The sequence below is a fragment of the Pleurodeles waltl genome, unplaced genomic scaffold (genome assembly GCF_031143425.1).
Source record: "Pleurodeles waltl isolate 20211129_DDA unplaced genomic scaffold, aPleWal1.hap1.20221129 scaffold_158, whole genome shotgun sequence".
Taxonomy (NCBI): Eukaryota; Metazoa; Chordata; class Amphibia; order Caudata; family Salamandridae; genus Pleurodeles; species Pleurodeles waltl.
In genome coordinates, this window is record NW_027149864.1 from 38032 (window position 1) to 59103 (window position 21072).

The following is a 21072-nucleotide window of genomic DNA, read 5'->3' on the forward strand; positions in this document are numbered from 1 at the left end:
TCACCGAAATGTGAGGAAAATGTGTTTTTTTAGCCAAATTTTGAGGTTTGCAAAGGATTCTGGGTAACAGAATCTGGTCAGAGCCCCACAAGTCACCCCATCTTGGATTCCCCTAGGTCTCTAGTTTTAAAAAATTGCACAGGTTTGGTAGGTTTCCCTAGGTGCCGGGTGAGCTAGGGGCCAAATTCTACAGGTAGGCACTTTGCAAAAAACACCTCTGTTTTCTGTAAAAAAATTGGGATGTGTCCACGTTGTCTTTTGGGCCATTTCCTTTCGTGAGCGCTAGGCCTACCCACACAAGTGAGGTACCATTTTTATCGGGAGACTTGGGGGAAAGCTGGGTGGAAGGAAATTTGTGGCTCCTCTCAGATTCCAGAACATTCTGTCACCGAAACGTGAGCAAAATGTGTTTTTTTAGCCAAATTTTGAGGTTTGCAAAGGAATCTAGGTAACAGAACCTGGTCAGAGCCCCACAAGTCACCCCATCTTGGATTCCCCTAGGTGTCTAGTTTTTAGGAATGTGCTGGTTTGCTAGGTGTCCCAGGTGCCGGCTGAGCTAGAGGCCAAAATCCACAGGTAGGCATTGTTTTCTGTGAAAAAATGTGATGTGTCCATTTTGTGTTTTGGGCCATTTCCTTTCGTGGGCGCTAGGCCTACCCACACAAGTGAGGTACCATTTTTATCGGGAGACTTGGGGAAACGCTGGGTGAAAGGAAATTTGTGGCTCCTCTCAGATTTCAGAAGTTTCTGTCACTGAAATTTGAAGAAAATGTGTTTATTTAGCCAAATTTTGAGGTTTGCAAAGGATTCTGGGTAAGAGAACCTGGTCAGAGCCCCACAAGTCATCCCATGTTGGATTCCCCTAGGTCTCTAGTTTTCAAAAATGCACAGGTTTGGTAGGTTTCCCTAGGTGCCGGCTGAGCTAGGCGCCAAAATCTACAGGTAGGCACTTTGCAAAGAACACCTCTGTTTTCTGTTACAAAATGGGATGTGTCCACGTTGTGTTTTGGGGCATTTCCTGTCGCGGGCGCTAGGCCTACCCACACAAGTGAGGTATCATTTTTATCGGGAGACTTGGGGGAACCCTGGGTGGAAGGGAATTTGTTGCTCCTCTCAGATCCCAGAACTTTCTGTCACCGAAATGTGAGGAAAATGTGTTTTTTTAGCAAAATTTTTAGGTTTGCAAAGGATTCTGGGTAACAGAACCTGGTCAGAGCCCCACAAGTCACCCCATCTTGGAGTCCCCTAGGTCTCTAGTTTTAAAAAATGCACAGGTTTGGTAGGTTTCCCTAGGTGCCGGCTGAGCTAGAGGCCAAAATCTACAGGTAGGCACTTTGCAAAAAACACCTCTCTTTTCTGTCAAAAAATGGGATGTGTCCACATTGTGTTTTGGGGCATTTCCTTTCATGAGCGCTAGGTCTACCCACACAAGTGTGGTACCATTTTTATCGGGAGACTTGGGGGAACGCTGGGTGGAAGGAAATTTGTGGCTCATCTCAAATTCCAGAACTTTCTGTCACTGAAATGTGAAGAAAATGTGTTTATTTAGCCAAATTTTGAGGTTTGCAAAGGATTCTGGGTAACAGAACCTGGTCAGAGCCCCACAAGTCATCCCATCTTGGATTCCCCTAGGTCTCTAGTTTTCACAAATGCATAGGTTTGGTAGGTTTCCCTAGGTGCCGGCTGAGCTAGGCGCCAAAATCTACAGGTAGGCACTTTGCAAAAAACACCTCTGTTTTCTGTCACAAAATGGGATTTGTCCACGTTGTGTTTTGGGGCATTTCCTGTCGCGGGCGCTAGGCCTACCCACACAAGTGAGGTACCATTTTTATCGGGAGACTTGGGGGAAAGCTGGGTGGAAGGAAATTTGTGGCTCCTCTCAGATTCCAGAACATTCTGTCACCGAAACGTGAGGAAAATGTGTTTTTTTAGCCAAATTTTGAGGTTTGCAAAGGAATCTAGGTAACAGAACCTGGTCAGAGCCCCACAAGTCACCCCATCTTGGATTCCCCTAGGTGTCTAGTTTTTAGGAATGTGCTGGTTTGCTAGGTGTCCCAGGTGCCGGCTGAGCTAGAGGCCAAAATCCACAGGTAGGCATTGTTTTCTGTGAAAAAATGTGATGTGTCCATTTTGTGTTTTGGGCCATTTCCTTTCGTGGGCGCTAGGCCTACCCACACAAGTGAGGTACCATTTTTATCGGGAGACTTGGGGAAACGCTGGGTGAAAGGAAATTTGTGGCTCCTCTCAGATTTCAGAAGTTTCTGTCACTGAAATTTGAAGAAAATGTGTTTATTTAGCCAAATTTTGAGGATTGCAAAGGATTCTGGGTAACAGAACCTGGTCAGAGCCCCACAAGTCATCCCATCTTGGATTCCCCTAGGTATCTTGTTTTAAAAAATGCACAGGTTTGGTAGGTTTCCCTAGGTGCCGACTGAGCTAGGCGCCAAAATCTACAGGTAGGCACTTTGCAAAGAACACCTCAGTTTTCTGTGACAAAATGGGATGTGTCCACGTTGTGTTTTGGGGCATTTCCTGTCGCGGGCGCTAGGCCTACCCACACAAGTGAGGTATCATTTTTATCGGGAGACTTGGGGGAACGCTGGGTGGAAGGGAATTTGTTGCTCCTCTCAGATTCCAGAACTTTCTGTCACCGAAATGTGAGGAAAATGTGTTTTTTTAGCCAAATGTTTAGGTTTGCAAAGGATTCTGGGTAACAGAATCTGGTCAGAGCCCCACAAGTCACCCCATCTTGGATTCCCCTAGGTCTCTAGTTTTAAAAAATGCACAGGTTTGGTAGGTTTCCCTAGGTGCCGGCTGAGCTAGAGGCCAAAATCTACAGGTAGGCATTTTGCAAAAAACACCTCTCTTTTCTGTCAAAAAATGTCATGTGTCCACATTGTGTTTTGGGGCATTTCCTTTCATGAGCGCTAGGTCTACCCACACAAGTGTGGTACCATTTTTATCGGGAGACTTGGGGGAACGCTGGGTGGAAGGAAATTTGTGGCTCATCTCAGATTCCAGAACTTTCTGTCACTGAAATGTGAAGAAAATGTGTTTATTTAGCCACATTTTGAGGTTTGCAAAGGATTCTGGGTAACAGAACCTGGTCAGAGCCCCACAAGTCATCCCATCTTGGATTCCCCTAGGTCTCTAGTTTTCACAAATGCATAGGTTTGGTAGGTTTCCCTAGGTGCCGGCTGAGCTAGGCGCCAAAATCTACAGGTAGGCACTTTGCAAAAAACACCTCTCTTTTCTGTCAAAAAATGGGATGTGTCCACATTGTGTTTTGGGCCATTTCCTGTCGCGGGCGCTAGGCCTACCCACACAAGTGAGGTATCATTTTTATCGGGAGACTTGGGGGAACGCTGGGTGGAAGGAAATTTGTGGCTCCTCTCAGATTCCAGAACATTCTGTCACCGAAACGTGAGGAAAATGTGTTTTTTTAGCCAAATTTTGAGGTTTGCAAAGGAATCTGGGTAACAGAACCTGGTCAGAGCCCCACAAGTCACCCTATCTTGGATTCCCCTAGGTCTCTAGTTTTAAAGAATGCACAGGTTTGGTAGGTTTCCCTAGGTGCCGGCTGAGCTAGAGGCCAAAATCTACAGGTAGGCACTTTGCAAAAAACACCTCTGTTTTCTGTCAAAAAATGGTATGTGTCCACGTTGTGTTTTGGGCCATTTCCTTTCGTGAGCGCTAGGCCTACCCACACAAGTGAGGTACCATTTTTATCGGGAGACTTGGGGGAACGCTGGGTGGAAGGAAATTTGTGGCTCCTCTCAGATTCCAGAACTTTCTGTCACCGAAATGTGAGGAAAATGTATTTTTTTAGCCAAATTTTTAGGTTTGCAAAGGATTCTGGTTAACAGAACCTGGTCAGAGCCCCACAAGTCACCCCATCTTGGATTCACCTAGGTCTCTAGTTTTAAAAAATGCACAGGTTTGGTAGGTTTCCCTGGGTGCCGGCGGAGCTAGAGGCCAAAATCTACAGGTAGGCACTTTGCAAAAAACACCTCTGTTTTCTGTCAAAAAATGGGATGTGTCCACATTGTGTTTTGGGGCATTTCCTTTCATTAGCGCTAGGTCTACCCACACAAGTGAGGTACCATTTTTATCGGGAGACTTGGGGGAACGCTGGGTGGAAGGAAATTTGTGGCTCCTCTCAGATTCCAGAACATTCTGTCACCGAAATGTGAGGAAAATGTGTTTTTTTAGCCAAATTTTGAGGTTTGCAAAGGATTCTGGGTAACAGAATCTGGTCAGAGCCCCACAAGTCACCCCATCTTGGATTCCCCTAGGTCTCTAGTTTTAAAAAATGCACAGGTTTGGTAGGTTTCCCTAGGTGCCGGCTGAGCTAGGCGCCAAAATCTACAGGTAGGCACTTTGCAAAACACACCTCTGTTTTCTGTCACAAAATGGGATGTATCCACCTTGTGTTTTGGGGCATTTCCTGTCGCGGGCGCTAGGCCTACCCACACAAGTGAGGTATCATTTTTATCGGGAGACTTGGGGGAACGCTGGGTGGAAGGGAATTTGTTGCTCCTCTCAGATTCCAGAACTTTCTGTCACCGAAATGTGAGGAAAATGTGTTTTTTTAGCCAAATTTTTAGGTTTGCAAAGGATTCTGGGTAACAGAACCTGGTCAGAGCCCCACAAGTCACCCCATCTTGGATTCCCCTAGGTCTCTAGTTTTAAAAAATGCACAGGTTTGGTAGGTTTCCCTAGGTGCCGGCTGAGCTAGAGGCCAAAATCTACAGGTAGGCACTTTGCAAAAAACACCTCTCTTTTCTGTAAAAAAATTTGATGTGTCCACATTGTGTTTTGGGGCATTTCCTTTCATGATCGCTAGCTCTACCCACACAAGTGTGGTACCATTTTTATCGGGAGACTTGGGGGAACGCTGGGTGGAAGGAAATTTGTGGCTCATCTCAGATTCCAGAACTTTCTGTCACTGAAATTTGAAGAAAATGTGTTTATTTAGCCAAATTTTGAGGTTTGCAAAGGATTCTGGATAACAGAACCTGGTCAGAGCCCCACAAGTCATCCCATCTTGGATTCCCCTAGGTCTCTAGTTTTCCCAAATGCATAGGTTTGGAAGGTTTCCCTAGGTGCCGGCTGAGCTAGGCGCCAAAATCTACAGGTAGGCACTTTGCAAAAAGCACCTCTGTTTTCTGTCAAAAAATGGGATGTGTCCACATTGTGTTTTGGGGCATTTCCTTTCATGAGCGCTAGGTCTACCCACACAAGTGAGGTACCATTTTTATCGGGAGACTTGGGGGAACGCTGGGTGGAAGGAAATTTGTGGCTCCTCTCAGATTCCAGAACATTCTGTCACCGAAGGTGAGGAAAATGTGTTTTTTTAGCCAAATTTTGAGGTTTGCAAAGGATTCTGGGTAACAGAATCTGGTCAGAGCCCCACAAGTCACCCCATCTTGGATTCACCTAGGTCTCTAGTTTTAAAAAATGGACAGGTTTGGTAGGTTTCCCTAGGTGCCGGTTGAGCTAGAGGCCAAAATCTACAGGTAGGCACTTTGCAAAAAACACCTCTGTTTTCTGTCAAAAAATGGGATGTGTCCAAATTGTGTTTTGGGCCATTTCCTTTCATGAGCGCTAGGGCCTACCCACACAAGTGAGGTGCCATTTTTATCGGGAGACTTGGGGGAACGCTGGGTGGAAGGAAATTTGTGGCTCCTCTCAGATTCCAGAACTTTCTGTCACCGAAATGTGAGGAAAATTTATTATTTTACCCAAATTTTTAGGTTTACAAAGGATTCTGGTTAACAGAACCTGGTCAGAGCCCCACAAGTCACCCCATCTTGGATTCACCTAGGTCTCTAGTTTTAAAAAATGCACAGGTTTGGTAGGTTTCCCTAGGTGCCGGCGGAGCTAGAGGACAAAATCTACAGGTAGGCACTTTGCTAAAAACACCTCTGTTTTCTGTCAAAAAATGGGATGTGTCCACATTGTGTTTTGGGGCATTTCCTTTCATGAGCGCTAGGTCTACCCACACAAGTGAGGTACCATTTTTATCGGGAGACTTGGGGGAACGCTGGGTGGAAGGAAATTTGTGGCTCCTCTCAGATTCCAGAACATTCTGTCACCGAAATGTGAGGAAAATGAGTTTTTTTAGCCAAATTTTGAGGTTTGCAAAGGATTCTGGGTAACAGAATCTGGTCAGAGCCCCACAAGTCACCCCATCTTGGATTCCCCTAGGTCTCTAGTTTAAAAAAATGCACAGGTTTGGTAGGTTTCCCTAGGTGCCGGGTGAGCTAGGGGCCAAATTCTACAGGTAGGCACTTTGCAAAAAACACCTCTGTTTTCTGTAAAAAAATTGGGATGTGTCCACGTTGTCTTTTGGGCCATTTCCTTTCGTGAGCGCTAGGCCTACCCACACAAGTGAAGTACCATTTTTATCGGGAGAGTTGGGGGAAAGCTGGGTGGAAGGAAATGTGTGGCTCCTCACAGATTCCAGAACATTCTGTCACCGAAACGTGAGGAAAATGTGTTTTTTTAGCCAAATTTTGAGGTTTGTAAAGGAATCTGGGTAACAGAACCTGGTCAGAGCCCCACAAGTCACCCTATCTTGGATTCCCCTAGGTCTCTAGTTTTCAAAAATGCACAGGTTTGGTTGGTTTCCCTAGGTGCCGGCTGAGCTAGAGGCCAAAATCTACAGGTAGGCACTTTGCAAAAAACACCTCTGTTTTCTGTCACAAAATGGGATGTGTCCACCTTGTGTTTTGGGGCATTTCCTGTCGCGGGCGCTAGGCCTACCCACACAAGTGAGGTATCATTTTTATCGGGAGACTTGGGGGAACGCTGGGTGGAAGGGAATTTGTTGCTCCTCTCAGATTCCAGAACTTTCTGTCACCGAAATGTGAGGAAAATGTGTTTTTTTAGCCAAATTTTTAGGTTTGCAAAGGATTCTGGGTAACAGAACCTGGTCAGAGCCCCACAAGTCACCCCATCTTGGATTCACCTAGGTCTCTAGTTTTAAAAAATGCACAGGTTTGGTAGGTTTCCCTAGGTGCCGGCTGAGCTAGAGGCCAAAATCTACAGGTAGGCACTTTGCAAAAAACACCTCTGTTTTCTGTCAAAAAATGGGATGTGTCCACATTGTGTTTTGGGCCATTTCCTTTCGTGAGCGCTAGGCCTACCCACACAAGTGAGGTACCATTTTTATCGGGAGACTTGGGGGAAATCTGGGTGGAAGGAAATTTGTGGTTCCTCTCAGATTCCAGAACATTCTGTCACCGAAACGTGATGAAAATGTGTTTTTTCAGCCAAATTTTGAGGTTTGCAAAGGAATCTGGGTAACAGAACCTGGTCAGAGCCCCACAAGTCACCCTATCTTGGATTCCCCTAGGTCTCTAGTTTTAAAGGATGCACAGGTTTGGTAGGTTTCCCTAGGTGCCGGCTGAGCTAGAGGCCAAAATCTACAGGTAGGCACTTTCAAAAAACACCTCTGTTTTCTGTCAAAAAATGGGATGTGTCCACATTGTGTTTTGGGCCATTTCCTTTCGTGAGCGCTAGGCCTACCCACACAAGTGAGGTACCATTTTTATCGGGAGATTTGGGGAAACGCTGGGTGGAAGGAAATTTGTGGCTCCTCTCAGATTCCAGAACTTTCTGTCACCGAAATGTGAGGAAAATGTATTTTTTTAGCCAAATTTTTAGGTTTGCAAAGGATTCTGGTTAACAGAACCTGGTCAGAGCCCCACAAGTCACCCTATCTTGGATTCCCCTAGGTCTCTAGTTTTAAAGAATGCACAGGTTTGGTAGGTTTCCCTAGGTGCCGGCTGAGCTAGAGGCCAAAATCTACAGGTAGGCACTTTGCAAAAAACACCTCTCTTTTCTGTAAAAAAATTTGATGTGTCCACATTGTGTTTTGGGGCATTTCCTTTCATGATCGCTAGCTCTACCCACACAAGTGTGGTACCATTTTTATCGGGAGACTTGGGGGAACGCTGGGTGGAAGGAAATTTGTGGCTCATCTCAGATTCCAGAACTTTCTGTCACTGAAATTTGAAGAAAATGTGTTTATTTAGCCAAATTTTGAGGTTTGCAAAGGATTCTGGATAACAGAACCTGGTCAGAGCCCCACAAGTCATCCCATCTTGGATTCCCCTAGGTCTCTAGTTTTCCCAAATGCATAGGTTTGGAAGGTTTCCCTAGGTGCCGGCTGAGCTAGGCGCCAAAATCTACAGGTAGGCACTTTGCAAAAAGCACCTCTGTTTTCTGTCAAAAAATGGGATGTGTCCACATTGTGTTTTGGGGCATTTCCTTTCATGAGCGCTAGGTCTACCCACACAAGTGAGGTACCATTTTTATCGGGAGACTTGGGGGAACGCTGGGTGGAAGGAAATTTGTGGCTCCTCTCAGATTCCAGAACATTCTGTCACCGAAGGTGAGGAAAATGTGTTTTTTTAGCCAAATTTTGAGGTTTGCAAAGGATTCTGGGTAACAGAATCTGGTCAGAGCCCCACAAGTCACCCCATCTTGGATTCACCTAGGTCTCTAGTTTTAAAAAATGGACAGGTTTGGTAGGTTTCCCTAGGTGCCGGTTGAGCTAGAGGCCAAAATCTACAGGTAGGCACTTTGCAAAAAACACCTCTGTTTTCTGTCAAAAAATGGGATGTGTCCAAATTGTGTTTTGGGCCATTTCCTTTCATGAGCGCTAGGCCTACCCACACAAGTGAGGTGCCATTTTTATCGGGAGACTTGGGGGAACGCTGGGTGGAAGGAAATTTGTGGCTCCTCTCAGATTCCAGAACTTTCTGTCACCGAAATGTGAGGAAAATTTATTTTTTTACCCAAATTTTTAGGTTTACAAAGGATTCTGGTTAACAGAACCTGGTCAGAGCCCCACAAGTCACCCCATCTTGGATTCACCTAGGTCTCTAGTTTTAAAAAATGCACAGGTTTGGTAGGTTTCCCTAGGTGCCAGCGGAGCTAGAGGCCAAAATCTACAGGTAGGCACTTTGCTAAAAACACCTCTGTTTTCTGTCAAAAAATGGGATGTGTCCACATTGTGTTTTGGGGCATTTCCTTTCATGAGCGCTAGGTCTACCCACACAAGTGAGGTACCATTTTTATCGGGAGACTTGGGGGAACGCTGGGTGGAAGGAAATTTGTGGCTCCTCTCAGATTCCAGAACATTCTGTCACCGAAATGTGAGGAAAATGTGTTTTTTTAGCCAAATTTTGAGGTTTGCAAAGGATTCTGGGTAACAGAATCTGGTCAGAGCCCCACAAGTCACCCCATCTTGGATTCCCCTAGGTCTCTAGTTTAAAAAAATGCACAGGTTTGGTAGGTTTCCCTAGGTGCCGGGTGAGCTAGGGGCCAAATTCTACAGGTAGGCACTTTGCAAAAAACACCTCTGTTTTCTGTAAAAAAATTGGGATGTGTCCACGTTGTCTTTTGGGCCATTTCCTTTCGTGAGCGCTAGGCCTACCCACACAAGTGAAGTACCATTTTTATCGGGAGAGTTGGGGGAAAGCTGGGTGGAAGGAAATGTGTGGCTCCTCACAGATTCCAGAACATTCTGTCACCGAAACGTGAGGAAAATGTGTTTTTTTAGCCAAATTTTGAGGTTTGCAAAGGAATCTGGGTAACAGAACCTGGTCAGAGCCCCACAAGTCACCCTATCTTGGATTCCCCTAGGTCTCTAGTTTTAAAAAATGCACAGGTTTGGTTGGTTTCCCTAGGTGCCGGCTGAGCTAGAGGCCAAAATCTACAGGTAGGCACTTTGCAAAAAACACCTCTGTTTTCTGTCACAAAATGGGATGTGTCCACCTTGTGTTTTGGGGCATTTCCTGTCGCGGGCGCTAGGCCTACCCACACAAGTGAGGTATCATTTTTATCGGGAGACTTGGGGGAACGCTGGGTGGAAGGGAATTTGTTGCTCCTCTCAGATTCCAGAACTTTCTGTCACCGAAATGTGAGGAAAATGTGTTTTTTTAGCCAAATTTTTAGGTTTGCAAAGGATTCTGGGTAACAGAACCTGGTCAGAGCCCCACAAGTCACCCCATCTTGGATTCACCTAGGTCTCTAGTTTTAAAAAATGCACAGGTTTGGTAGGTTTCCCTAGGTGCCGGCTGAGCTAGAGGCCAAAATCTACAGGTAGGCACTTTGCAAAAAACACCTCTGTTTTCTGTCAAAAAATGGGATGTGTCCACATTGTGTTTTGGGCCATTTCCTTTCGTGAGCGCTAGGCCTACCCACACAAGTGAGGTACCATTTTTATCGGGAGACTTGGGGGAAATCTGGGTGGAATGAAATTTGTGGTTCCTCTCAGATTCCAGAACATTCTGTCACCGAAACGTGAGGAAAATGTGTTTTTTCAGCCAAATTTTGAGGTTTGCAAAGGAATCTGGGTAACAGAACCTGGTCAGAGCCCCACAAGTCACCCTATCTTGGATTCCCCTAGGTCTCTAGTTTTAAAGGATGCACAGGTTTGGTAGGTTTCCCTAGGTGCCGGCTGAGCTAGAGGCCAAAATCTACAGGTAGGCACTTTCAAAAAACACCTCTGTTTTCTGTCAAAAAATGGGATGTGTCCACATTGTGTTTTGGGCCATTTCCTTTCGTGAGCGCTAGGCCTACCCACACAAGTGAGGTACCATTTTTATCGGGAGATTTGGGGGAACGCTGGGTGGAAGGAAATTTGTGGCTCCTCTCAGATTCCAGAACTTTCTGTCACCGAAATGTGAGGAAAATGTATTTTTTTAGCCAAATTTTTAGGTTTGCAAAGGATTCTGGTTAACAGAACCTGGTCAGAGCCCCACAAGTCACCCTATCTTGGATTCCCCTAGGTCTCTAGTTTTAAAGAATGCACAGGTTTGGTAGGTTTCCCTAGGTGCCGGCTGAGCTAGAGGCCAAAATCTACAGGTAGGCACTTTAAAAAAACACCTCTGTTTTCTGTCAAAAAATGGGATGTGTCCACATTGTGTTTTGGGCCATTTCCTTTCGTGAGCGCTAGGCCTACCCACACAAGTGAGGTACCATTTTTATCGGGAGACTTGGGGGAACGCTGGGTGGAAGGAAATTTGTGGCTCCTCTCAGATTCCAGAACTTTCTGTCACCGAAATGTGAGGAAAATGTATTTTTTTAGCCAAATTTTTAGGTTTGCAAATGATTTTGGTTAACAGAACCTGGTCAGAGCCCCACAAGTCATACCATCTTGATTCCCCTAGGTCTCTAGTTTTCAATACTGCACAGCTTTGGTAGGTTTCCCTAGGTGCCGGCTGAGCTAGAGGCCAAAATCTACAGGTAGGCACTTTGCAAAAAACACCTCTGTTTTCTGTCAAAAAATGGGATGTGTCCACGTTGTGTTTTGGGGCATTTCCTGTCGGGGGCGCTAGGCCTACCCACACAAGTGAGGTATCATTTTTATCGGGAGACTTGGGGGAACGCTGGGTGGAAGGAAATTTGTGGCTCCTCTCAGATTCCAGAACTTTCTGTCACCGAAATGTGAGGAAAATGTATTTTTTTTAGCCAAATTTTGGGGTTTCCAAAGGATTCTGGGTAACAGAACCTGGTCAGAGCCTTCCACAAGTCACCCCATCTTGGATTCCCCTAGGTCTCTAGTTTTAAAAAATGCACAGGTTTGGTAGGTTTCCCTAGGTGCCGGCTGAGCTAGAGGCCAAAATCTACAGGTAGGCACTTTGCAAAAAACACCTCTGTTTTCTGTAAAAAAATTGGGATGTGTCCACGTTGTCTTTTGGGCCATTTCCTTTCGTGAGCGCTAGGCCTACCCACATAAGTGAGGTACCATTTTTATCGGGAGACTTGGGGGAAAGCTGGGTGGAAGGAAATTTGTGGCTCCTCTCAGATTCCAGAACATTCTGTCACCGAAACTTGAGGAAAATGTGTTTTTTTAGCCAAATTTTGAGGTTTGCAAAGGAATCTGGGAAACAGAACCTGGTCAGAGCCCCACAAGTCACCCTATCTTGGATTCCCCTAGGTGTCTAGTTTTCAGGAATGTGCTGGTTTGCTAGGTTTCCCAGGTGCCGGCTGAGCTAGAGGCCAAAATCCACAGGTAGGCATTGTTTTCTGTGAAAAAATGTGATGTGTCCATTTTGTGTTTTGGGCCATTTCCTTTCGTGGGCGCTAGGCCTACCCACACAAGTGAGGTACCATTTTTATCGGGAGACTTGGGGAAACGCTGGGTGGAAGGAAATTTGTGGCTCCTCTCAGATTCCAGAACTTTCTGTCACTGAAATGTGAAGAAAATGTGTTTATTTAGCCACATTTTGAGGTTTGCAAAGGATTCTGGGTAACAGAACCTGGTCAGAGCCCCACAAGTCATCCCATCTTGGATTCCCCTAGGTCTCTAGTTTTCAAAAATGCACAGGTTTGGTAGGTTTCCCTAGGTGCCGGCTGAGCTAGGCGCCAAAATCTACAGGTAGGCACTTTGCAAAAAACACCTCTGATTTCTGTCACAAAATGGGATGTGTCCACGTTGTGTTTTGGGGCATTTCCTGTCGCGGGCGCTAGGCCTACCCACACAAGTGAGGTATAATTTTTATCGGGAGACTTGGGGAAACGCTGGGTGGAAGGAAATTTGTGGCTCCTCTCAGATTCCAGAACTTTCTGTCACTGAAATGTGAAGAAAATGTGTTTATTTAGCCACATTTTGGGGTTTCCAAAGGATTCTGGGTAACAGAATCTGGTCAGAGCCCCACAAGTCACCCCATCTTGGATTCCCCTAGGTCTCTAGTTTTATAAAATGCACAGGTTTGGTAGGTTTCCCTAGGTGCCGGCTGAGCTAGGGGCCAAAATCTACAGGTAGGCACTTTGCAAAAAACACCTCTGTTTTCTGTAAAAAAATTGGGATGTGTCCACGTTGTCTTTTGGGCCATTTCCTTTCGTGAGCGCTAGATCTACCCACACAAGTGAGGTACCATTTTTATCGGGAGACTTGGGGGAAAGCTGGGTGGAAGGAAATTCGTGGCTCCTCTCAGATTCCAGAACATTCTGTCACCGAAACGTGAGGAAAATGTGTGTTTTTTAGCCAAATTTTGAGGTTTGCAAAGGAATCTGGGTAACAGAACCTGGTCAGAGCCCCACAAGTCACCCCATCTTGGATTTCCCTAGGTGTCTAGTTTTCAGGAATGTGCTGGTTTGCTAGGTGTCCCAGGTGCTGGCTGAGCTAGAAGCCAAAATCCACAGGTAGGCATTGTTTTCATTGAAAAAATGTGATGTGTCCATTTTGTGTTTTGGGCCATTTCCTTTCGTGGGCGCTAGGCCTACCCACACAAGTGAGGTACCATTTTTATCGGGAGACTTGGGGAAACGCTGGGTGGAAGGAAATTTGTGGCTCCTCTCAGATTCCATAACTTTCTGTCACTGAAATGTGAAGAAAATGTGTTTATTTAGCCAAATGTTGAGGTTTGCAAAGGATTCTGGGTAACAGAACCTGGTCAGAGCCCCACAAGTCATCCCATCTTGGATTCCCCTAGGTCTCTAGTTTTAAAAAATGCACAGGTTTGGTAGGTTTCCCTAGGTGCCGGCTGAGATAGAGGCCAAAATCTACAGGTAGGCACTTTGCAAAAAACACCTCTGTTTTCTGTCAAAAAATTAGATGTGTCCACATTGTGTTTTGGGGCATTTCCTTTCATGAGCGTTAGGTCTACCCACACAAGTGAGGTACCATTTTTATCGGGAGACTTGGGGGAACGCTGGGTGGAAGGAAATTTGTGGCTCCTCTCAGATTCCAGAACATTCTGTCACCGAAATGTGAGGAAAAGGTGTTTTTTTAGCCAAATTTTGAGGTTTGCAAAGGATTCTGGGTAACAGAATCTGATCAGAGCCCCACAAGTCACCCCATCTTGGATCCCCTAGGTCTCTAGTTTTCAAAAATGTGCTGGTTTGGTAGGTTTCCCAAGGTGCCGGCTGAGCTAGGCGCCAAAATCTACAGGTAGGCACTTTGCAAAAAACACCTATGTTTTCTGTAAAAAACATGTGATGTGTCCACGTTGTGTTTTGGGCCATTTCCTTTCGTGGGCGCTAGGCCTACCCACACGAGTGAGGTACCATTTTTATCGGGAGACTTGAGGGAACGCTGGGAGGAAGGACATTTGTGGCTCCTCTCACATTCCAGAACTTTCTGTCACCAAAATGGGAGGAAAATGTGTTTTTTTAGCCAAATTTTTAGGTTTGCAAAGGATTCTGGGTAACAGAACCTGGTCAGAGCCCCACAAGTCACCCCATCTTGGATTCCCCTAGGTCTCTAGTTTTAAAAAATGCACAGGTTTGGTAGGTTTCCCTAGGTGACGGCTGAGCTAGAGGCCAAAATCTACAGGTAGGGACTTTGCAAAAAACACCTCTCTTTTCTGTCAAAAAATGGGATGTGTCCACATTGTGTTTTGGGGCATTTCCTTTCATGAGCGCTAGGTCTACCCACACAAGTGTGGTACCATTTTTATCGGGAGACTTGGGGGAACGCTGGGTGGAAGGAAATTTGTGGCTCATCTCAGATTCCAGAACTTTCTGTCACTGAAATGTGAAGAAAATGTGTTTATTTAGCCAAATTTTGAGGTTTGCAAAGGATTCTGGGTAACAGAACCTGGTCAGAGCCCCACAAGTCATCCCATCTTGGATTCCCCTAGGTCTCTAGTTTTCACAAATGCATAGGTTTGGTAGGTTTCCCTAGGTGCCGGCTGAGCGAGGCGCCAAAATCTACAGGTAGGCACTTTGCAAAAAACACCTCTGTTTTCTGTCACAAAATGGGATGTGTCCACGTTGTGTTTTGGGGCATTTCCTGTCGCGGGCGCTAGGCCTACCCACACAAGTGAGGTACCATTTTTATCGGGAGACTTGGGGGAAAGCTGGGTGGAAGGAAATTTGTGGCTCCTCTCAGATTCCAGAACATTCTGTCACCGAAACGTGAGGAAAATTTGTTTTTTTAGCCAAATTTTGAGGTTTGCAAAGGAATCTGGGTAACAGAACCTGGTCAGAGCCCCACAAGTCACCCCATCTTGGATTCCACTAGGTGTCTAGTTTTCAGGAATGTGCTGGTTTGCTAGGTGTCCCAGGTGCCAGCTGAGCTAGAGGCCAAAATCCACAGGTAGGCATTGTTTTCTGTGAAAAAATGTGATGTGTCTATTTTGTGTTTTGGGCCATTTCCTTTTGTGGGCGCTAGGCCTACCCACACAAGTGAGGTACCATTTTTATCGGGAGACTTGGGGGAAAGCTGGGTGGAAGGAAATTTGTGGCTCCTCTCAGATTCCAGAACATTCTGTCACCGAAATGTGAGGAAAATGTGTTTTTTTAGCCAAATTTTGAGGTTTGCAAAGGATTCTGGGTAACAGAATCTGGTCAGAGCCCCACAAGTCACCCCATCTTGGATTCCCCTAGGTCTCTAGTTTTAAAAAATGCACAGGTTTGGTAGGTTTCCCTAGGTGCCGGCTGAGCTAGGGGCCAAAATCTACAGGTAGGCACTTTGCAAAAAACACCTCTGTTTTCTGTAAAAAAATTGGGATGTGTCCACGTTGTCTTTTGGGCCATTTCCTTTCGTGAGCGCTAGGCCTACCCACACAAGTGAGGTACCATTTTTATCGGGAGACTTGGGGGAAAGCTGGGTGGAAGGAAATTTTTGGCTCCTCTCAGATTCCAGAACTTTCTGTCACCGAAACGTGAGGAAAATGTGTTTTTTTAGCCAAATTTTGAGGTTTGCAAAGGAATCTGGGTAACAGAACCTGGTCAGAGCCCCACAAGTCACCCCATCTTGGATTCCCCTAGGTGTCTAGTTTTCAGGAATGTGCTGGTTTGCTAGGTGTCCCAGGTGCCGGCTGAGCTAGAGGCCAAAATCTACAGGTAGGTATTGTTTTCTGTGAAAAAATTTCATGTGTCCATTTTGTGATTTGGGCCATTTCCTTTCGTGGGCGCTAGGCCTACCCACACAAGTGAGGTACCATTTGTATCGGGAGACTTGGGGAAACGCTGGGTGGAAGGAAATTTGTGGCTCCTCTCAGATTCCAGAACTTTCTGTCACTGAAATGTGAAGAAAATGTGTTTACTTAGCCACATTTTGAGGTTTGCAAAGGATTCTGGGTAACAGAACCTGGTCAGAGCCCCACAAGTCATCCCATCTTGGATTCCCCTAGGTCTCTAGTTTTCAAAAATGCACAGGTTTGGTAGGTTTCCCTAGGTGCCGGCTGAGCTAGGCGCCAAAATCTACAGGTAGGCACTTTGCAAAAAACACCTCTGATTTCTGTCACAAAATGGGATGTGTCCACGTTGTGTTTTGGGGCATTTCCTGTTGCGGGCGCTAGGCCTACCCACACAAATGAGGTATCATTTTTATCGGGAGACTTGGGGGAACGCTGGGTGGAAGGAAATTTGTGGCTCCTCTCAGATTCCAGAACTTTCTGTCACTGAAATGTGAAGAAAATGTGTTTATTTAGCCAGATTTTGAGGTTTGCAAAGGATTCTGGGTAACAGAACCTGGTCAGAGCCCCACAAGTCATACCATCTTGGATTCCCCTAGGTCTCTAGTTTTAAAAAATGCACAGGTTTGGTAAGTTTCCCTAGGTGCCGGCTGAGCTAGGCGCCAAAATCTACAGGTAGGCACTTTGCAAAAAACACCTCTGTTTTCTGTCACAAAATGGGATGTGTCCATGTTGTGTTTTGGGGCATTTCCTGTCGCGGGCGCTATGCCTACCCACACAAGTGAGGTATAATTTTTATCGGGAGACTTGGGGGAACGCTGGGTGGAAGGAAATTTGTGGCTCCTCTCAGATTCCAGAACTTTCTGTCACCGAAATGTGAGGAAAATGTATTTTTTTAGCCAAAGTTTTAGGTTTGCAAAGGATTCTGGGTAACAGAACCTGGTCAGAGCCCCACAAGTCACCCCATCTTGGATTCCCCTAGGTCTCTAGTTTTAAAAAATGCACAGGTTTGGTAGGTTTCCCTAGGTGCCGGCTGAGCTAGGGGCCAAAATCTACAGGTAGGCACTTTGCAAAAAACACCTCTGTTTTCTGTAAAAAAATTGGGATGTGTCCACGTTGTCTTTTGGGCCATTTCCTTTCGTGAGCGCTAGGTCTACCCACACAAGTGAGGTACCATTTTTATCGGGAGACTTGGGGGAAAGCTGGGTGGAAGGAAATTCGTGGCTCCTCTCAGATTCCAGAACATTCTGTCACCGAAACGTGAGGAAAATGTGTGTTTTTTAGCCAAATTTTGAGGTTTGCAAAGGAATTTTGGTAACAGAACCTGGTCAGAGCCCCACAAGTCACCCCATCTTGGATTTCCCTAGGTGTCTAGTTTTCAGGAATGTGCTGGTTTGCTAGGTGTCCCAGGTGCTGGCTGAGCTAGAGGCCAAAATCCACAGGTAGGCATTGTTTTCTGTGAAAAAATTTGATGTGTCCATTTTGTGTTTTGGGCCATTTCCTTTCGTGGGCGCTAGGCCTACCCACACAAGTGAGGTACCATTTTTATCGGGAGACTTGGGGAAACGCTGGGTGGAAGGAAATTTGTGGCTCCTCTCAGATTCCAGAACTTTCTGTCACTGAAATGTGAAGAAAATTTGTTAATTTAGCCACATTTTGAGGTTTGCAAAGGATTCTGGGTAACAGAACCTGGTCAGAGCCCCACAAGTCATCCCATCTTGGATTCCCCTATGTCTCTAGTTTTCAAAAATGCACAGGTTTGGTAGGTTTCCCTAGGTGCCGGCTGAGCTAGGCGCCAAAATCTACAGGTAGGCACTTTGCAAAAAACACCTCTGATTTCTGTCACAAAATGGGATGTGTCCACGTTGTGTTTTGGGGCATTTCCTGTTGCGGGCGCTAGGCCTACCCACACAAATGAGGTATCATTTTTATCGGGAGACTTGGGGGAACGCTGGGTGGAAGGAAATTTGTGGCTCCTCTCAGATTCCAGAACTTTCTGTCACTGAAATGTGAAGAAAATGTGTTTATTTAGCCAGATTTTGAGGTTTGCAAATGATTCTGGGTAACAGAACCTGGTCAGAGCCCCACAAGTCATCCCATCTTGGATTCCCCTAGGTCTCTAGTTTTAAAAAATGCACAGGTTTGGTAAGTTTCCCTAGGTGCCGGCTGAGCTAGGCGCCAAAATCTACAGGTTGGCACTTTGCAAAAAACACCTCTGTTTTCTGTCACAAAATGGGATGTGTCCATGTTGTGTTTTGGGGCATTTCCTGTCGCGGGCGCTATGCCTACCCACACAAGTGAGGAATAATTTTTATCGGGAGACTTGGGGGAACGCTGGGTGGAAGGAAATTTGTGGCTCCTCTCAGATTCCAGAACTTTCTGTCACCGAAATGTGAGGAAAATGTATTTTTTTAGCCAAAGTTTTAGGTTTGCAAAGGATTCTGGGTAACAGAACCTGGTCAGAGCCCCACAAGTCACCCCATCTTGGATTCCCCTAGGTCTCTAGTTTTAAAAAATGCACAGGTTTGGTAGGTTTTCCTAGGTGCCGGCTGAGCTAGGGGCCAAAATCTACAGGTAGGCACTTTGCAAAAAACACCTCTGTTTTCTGTAAAAAAATTGGGATGTGTCCACGTTGTCTTTTGGGCCATTTCCTTTCGTGAGCGCTAGGTCTACCCACACAAGTGAGGTACCATTTTTATCGGGAGACTTGGGGGAAAGCTGGGTTGAAGGAAATTCGTGGCTCCTCTCAGATTCCAGAACATTCTGTCACCGAAACGTGAGGAAAATGTGTGTTTTTTAGCCAAATTTTGAGGTTTGCAAAGGAATTTTGGTAACAGAACCTGGTCAGAGCCCCACAAGTCACCCCATCTTGGATTTCCCTAGGTGTCTAGTTTTCAGGAATGTGCTGGTTTGCTAGGTGTCCCAGGTGCTGGCTGAGCTAGAGGCCAAAATCCACAGTTAGGCATTGTTTTCTGTGAAAAAATTTGATGTGTCCATTTTGTGTTTTGGGCCATTTCCTTTCGTGGGCGCTAGGCCTACCCACACAAGTGAGGTACCATTTTTATAGGGAGACTTGGGGAAACGCTGGGTGGAAGGAAATTTGTGGCTCCTCTCACATTCCATAACTTTCTGTCACTGAAATGTGAAGAAAATGTGTTTATTTAGCCAAATTTTGAGGTTTGCAAAGGATTCTGGGTAACAGAACCTGGTCAGAGCCCCACAAGTCATCCCATCTTGGATTCCCCTAGGTCTCTAGTTTTCAAAAATGCACAGGTTTGGTAGGTTTCCCTAGGTGCCGGCTGAGCTAGAGGCCAAAATCTACAGGTAGGCACTGTGCAAAAAACACCTCTGTTTTCTGTCAAAAAATGGGATGTGTCCACGTTGTGTTTTGGGGCATTTCCTGTCGCGGGCGCTAGGCCTACCCACACAAGTGAGGTATCATTTTTATCGGGAGACTTGGGGGAACGCTGGGTGGAAGGAAATTTGTGGCTCCTCTCAGATTCCAGAACTTTCTGTCTCCGAAATGTGAGGAAAATGTATTTTTTTTAGCCAAATTTTGAGGTTTCCAAAGGATTCTGGGTAACAGAACCTGGTCAGAGCCTTCCACAAGTCACCCCATCTTGGATTCCCCTAGGTCTCTAGTTTTAAAAAATGCACAGGTTTGGTAGGTTTCCCTCGGTGCCGGCTGAGCTAGAGGCCAAAATCTACAGGTAGGCACTTTGCAAAAAACACCTCTGTTTTCTGTCAAAAAATGGGATGTGTCCACATTGTGTTTTGGGGCATTTCCTTTCATGAGCGCTAGGTCTACCCACACAAGTGAGGTACCATTTTTATCGGGAGGGAACGCTGGGTGGAAGGAAATTTGTGGCTCCTCTCAGATTCCTGAACATTCTGTCACCGAAATGTGAGGAAAATGTGTTTTTTTAGCCAAATTTTGAGGTTTGCAAAGGATTCTGGGTAACAGAATCTGGTCAGAGCCCCACAAGTCACCCCATCTTGGATCCCCTAGGTCTCTAGTTTTCAAAAATGTGCTGGTTTGGTAGGTTTCCCTAGGTGCCGGCTGAGCTAGGCGACAAAATCTACAGGTAGGCACTTTGCAAAAAACACCTATGTTTTCTGTAAAAAAATGGGATGTGTCCACGTTGTCTTTTGGGCCATTCCCTTTCGTGAGCGCTCGGTCTACCCACACAAGTGAGGTACCATTTTTATCGGGAGACTTGGGGGAACACTGGGTGGAAGGAAATTTGTGGCTCCTCTCAGATTCCAGAACATTCTGTCACCGAAATATGAGGAAAATGTGTTTTTTAGCCAAATTTTGAGGTTTCCAAAGGATTCTGGGTAACAGAACCTGGTCAGAGATCCACAAGTCATCCCATCTTGGATTCCCCTAGGTCTCTAGTTTTCAAAAATGTGCTGGTTTGGTAGGTTTCCCTAGGTGCCGGCTGAGCTAGGGGCCAAAATCTACAGGTAGGCATCTGCAAAAAACACCTCTGTTTTCTGTCAAAAAATGGGATGTGTCCACATTGTCTTTTGGGCCATTTTCTTTTGTGAGCGCTAGGCCTACCCACACAAGTGAGGTACCATTTTTATCGGGAGTCTTGGGGGAAAGCTGGGTGGAAGGAAATTTGTGGCTCCTCTCAGATTCCAGAACATTCTGTCACCGAAACGTGAGGAAAATGTGTTTTTTTAGCCAAATTTTGAGGTTTGCAAAGGAATCTGGGTAACAGAACCTGGGCAGAGCCCCACAAGTCACCATATCTTGGATTCCCCTAGGTCTCTAGTTTTAAAAAATGCACAGGTTTGGTAGGTTTCCCTAGGTGCCGGCTGAGCTAGAGGCCAAAATCTACAGGTAGGCACTTTGCAAAAAACACCTCTGTTTTCTGTCAAAAAATGGGATGTGTCCACGTTGTGTTTTGGGGCATTTCCTGTCGCGGGCGCTAGGCCTTCCCACACAAGTGAGGTACCATTTTTATCGGGAGACTTGGGGAAACGCTGGGTGGAAGGAAATTTGTGGCTCCTCTCAGATTCCAGAACTTTCTGTCACTGAAATGTGAAGAAAATGTGTTTATTTAGCCAAATTTTGAGGTTTGCAAAGGATTCTGGGTAACAGAACCTGGTCAGAGCCCCACAAGTCATCCCATCTTGGATTCACCTAGGTCTCTAGTTTTCAAAAATGCACAGGTTTGGT